Source organism: Arachis duranensis, chromosome 10 (assembly GCF_000817695.3).
Source record: "Arachis duranensis cultivar V14167 chromosome 10, aradu.V14167.gnm2.J7QH, whole genome shotgun sequence".
Classification (NCBI taxonomy): Eukaryota; Viridiplantae; Streptophyta; class Magnoliopsida; order Fabales; family Fabaceae; genus Arachis; species Arachis duranensis.
Window position 1 is genome coordinate 29,111,079 of NC_029781.3, and position 4,434 is coordinate 29,115,512.

Sequence of the window (4,434 nt, forward strand, 5' to 3'; positions counted from 1 at the left end):
ATTAAGAATTTAATTTTAAAATCATCTTTACTATTGAGTCAAAATATCAATTAATAATATAATATTTTTTTATATAAAAACTAATTCTATTCTAGTGATATATAAATATAATATTATATTATAACATTTTACTCGTGTGTTATTAATTTAAGCAAAAATTTTTATGTAGAATTAAATATTTGATCATTATATTATTTATAGAACAATTGTGTTGTTTGTAGAATGATTGTACTATTTGTATTAAATTTTTAATTTGTATGCTCATTAAAATTATATAATCATATTGTATATTTATAAAAATTCATGGATAACACCCTCGATGACTGCAAATAAAGTTAAAATTAGATTATTTTTAGGTAAAAGTATAAAACACTTATATAAATCAAAAGCAGCCCAATATTACCTGAATCATCCAAAACAAAAAACGTTACTCGAATGTCTTCATGTATATATCTATGTAAATCGAATTTACTAAATTTGATTTACGCATTTTAGTTGTAAATCAAATTAACATGTATCGAATTACATGAAACACTCTATTTAAACATAAATTGAATTCATAATTCATATAATTCGATTTACTATTGCACAACATATATATAGTAAATCGAATTAAGCGGATTCGATTTACTACCTAGACAGATTATTGACATTTACTATTTTTAAGTTAATTAATTTTAAAACATAAATGTCAATAAAAAAATACTCCATTTGAATCCAAATAAAATATCAAAAAAATCAAAATAAATAAGAATAGAAATTCAACTTTTGTGTTATAGGTCAAATTCCAAAATTTTACATTTTTATAAACTTATAAATTTAAAAAGGAACAATAAACGATTTCTAAAAATTTATTAAAAATCATCATTTGACTCATTAGCATCTAAATAATTATTACCGAAACTTTTAATGTTGAAAAAGTTAATATAAAGTATAGCCCTCCAAGGTGATATAGGAGTTAAAACTTAAATTTTTTCAAAATCTGAAATAACAGATAGTTTATACATTATAAAATGACCAACTATATTTATACAATATGTAAATTGAGAAATAATTAAAGTGACCAACTATGTATATTTAAGAATAATCTTAGCATACAAGTGATTGGGTCTTACAAGTGTTACAAGTCATGAAGCTTACTAACACCCTAAACGCGCTCCAATTGTCACGTAATAGTCACGCGCTATATAATAGAATATTAATTCAATCAAAATCAATTAACGCGCGAATATTTCTCTTCCAATTTTCAAAAGATTTTGTTACCTTCTTCGAATATCTTGCCAGGTTTCTTCGTTCTCCTTCTTGTGTTCTTCCCTTATCTTTTCGATTGTTCTTTCTTCTGTGTTTATCACTGTTTTGTTCTTCATCATTCACCTGAGTTTTTCTCATTGTAATGCTAGCTTCGTTTTATTTCGATTTTCTAGTTTCTGAAATCAAATTTTGAACTCGTTTTGAAGATAATGGATGATTCAATCTCAGATTGTCAGCTCAATCAGGACAAAGTGGATTTTGAATTTGAATCGAACGAAGTCCCTGATGTTTGATTTAGTTTCAGCTAATTATGATTGTCTAGCTAAAGAATTCGTGAACATAGACTGTGAAATTAATGCGTGAACATAATCTGTGGATTGAATCTAATGTATTAGTTTTGATTAATTATCTGTAATTTATAGCAGACGCTCGGGTGTAGATCAGAACTTTTTGGGTGTATTTTTAGGGAGGTTTGGGTGTATTTTAGGGAAGTTTTGATGTATTTATAGTTTATAGTTTTTCTTGTTATTTTTAATTGACTTGTTGTCATTCGGGTGTATATCAGGAGTCCTTGGGTGTACTTTACTTTGATTGTTAATTTTTGATGAGGTGCAGAAATTCTATAGTATTTTCTTGTTTTTAACATGTTGTATTTTGCAACCCCTCTCTGTTGTTGATAAGCAGCTAGTTCCCAAGGATGGAATGACTTTTAAAAATCTTAATGATGCTGTAAAATTTTACAAGGACTATGCCAAGGCTATAGGTTTTTCTACAAGAGTTCGGAGCACAAATAAAAAGGGAAACAAAATTAAGAATCAATTGGTCACATGTAGCAGATAGGGAAAATGGAAATCTAAAATATCTCCGACCGAGAAGACAAATCCTACAGCTCGTGTAAATTGTCCTGCAAGAATTTATATACACACATTGAAGGATGTTGGTGCTTGGATCATTTCGAAGGTTGTGATGCATCATTCACACTCTTGCTGTCCAACTCAAGCAGAGATGCTCAAACAGCACAGGGAACTAAGCATGTCTGTTCGTCGTACAATAGAGAATAACGAGGAGGCTGGTATCAGACCAAGCAAAACATTCCAATCATTCGTTGTGGCAGCTGGGGGTCACCGCGAGTTAAATTTTATTAAAAAGGATGTGAGGAATTACATCACGAGAGAAGTGCGGAATGTTTCGGAACAAGAATATGCAAAGGAATTCGGGAAATATTTATTAAGAATGAAAGAGAAGAATCAGAATTTCTTTTTTGAGCTTGAACTCGAGGATGATCAATCGATTAAGTTGGCTTTTTGGGCCGATGCAAGAAGCAGAGCTGCCTTTGAGTATTTCAGAGATGTTATTTCATTTGACACCACCTGCAATACAAACAGGTAATAAACTGTCCATGTTTATGATGCTAAATTAATGTTGTTTTATGAATCTGCAGTAGAGGTGTATATTGGATGTTTTTGGGTGTATAAAATCATTTTTTGGGTGTATGTAATGATATTTTAATCTGCACTATGGTAATTTTTTTCCAGTATAATTTGATTTGTGGTTCTTTTGTCGGAGTGAATCACTACGGTCAGTCAACACTTCTTGGATGCTCTTTGATGAAAAACGAAGAAATTAAATCATTCAAATGGTTATTTCAATGTTGGCTTCGTTTCATGGAAGAAAATGCTCCAAAAGGGATTCTCATCGATCAATGCGCATCAATGGAAAGGGCTTTAGAGGCTTGTATGCCAACAACAATTCACCGTTGGTGTATTTGGAACATCATGAAAAAGATTCCAAGAAAATTAAACGGGTACAAGGGACATGTAGAAATTGAACAAGAAATGAGCCAAGTTGTTTGGAACTCTCATAGTAAAGACTCATTTGATAGGAATTGGAATGATTTTCTATTGAATTTTGGTCTTGTGGACAACAAGTGGCTGTCAGGTAATGTTGTTTAAAATTTACAGCAGAGGTGTAAATTATTCAGGTGTATTTATAGTCTGTTCTTGGGTGTATTCTGCAGATCTTTATGAAGATCGTCATATATGGGTGCCAATCTATCTGGATCACCACTTCTGGGCAGGGATGAGAAGCACACAAAGGAGCGAGAGCATGCATTCAATTTTTAACAAGTTTACTACCTGGAACAGCTTGCTTATTCAATTTGTCAAACAATATGATAATTGCCTCGGAAGCAGGGAGCAAGCAGAGAGAAAATCAGATGCTGCAGATTTTTATACAGTCATACCGTGTGCAACCAAATCCTCCATTGAAGCTCAGTTTCAAGATGTGTACACTCATCAAAAGTTTAGGAAAGTCCAAGTACAATTTAGAGAAAAGGTGAATTGCATCACTAGATTAATGAATTCTGCTCTAGGCTATTCAGTATACGAAGTTGGAGACCAAGTTTTCAGATCAATATTCAATAAGTTTGTGGTTACTTACGACTCAGTAGCAGCCGAGGTAAAATATCAATGCTTATTATTCGAGTCAAGAGGGATATTGTGCCGTCACGCACTAAGTGTGTTAAGTTTTGAACGAGTAAGCCAAGTGTCATCGAGATATATATTGGAACGATGGAGCAAGAAGGTAAAGAGGTGACACACACACATCAAGAGCAGCCACGACGAGCCATTGTTGGAGCCAAGAAGCAAGAGGTTTGACGAATTGGTTTTTCGTTCGCAAAATATTTACGACTTTGCATCAGAATTGGAGGAATTGACTGCCATTCTGCACCATGCATACAATAAGGTCATGGTTGAGATGGAAGAACTGAAAGCCAAAAGGAAGGGGACATGTTCGTTATCTCATGAAGACGCCAACTTGGAATCCATTAACGAGCTTCAAAGCCATCCAAGGATTCGAACAAGGGGACGTCCAAAAAATAGGCTAGGTTCAAAGTTGGACAAACAGATTGCAAATTCCTTAAAGAAGAAGAAAACAAAAGATCTAAACGAGGTAAAAGTGATGTTCTTTAAAGTTGTGGTGATTGATTTTAATTTTCTTCTTAATATTTTTGCTAATATGTGAGTTTATTATATCCAGTTAAACCTCTTTGATGCTGCATCTGTGGTGCATCCAAATTTCAGCCAATATCAAGGACGAGTTATGAATTATCAGTTCAGGAAACCAGTAGCAGTGGATAGTTTTTTGGGTGTATAGTTACATAATATGGTTGTAAACAATAGT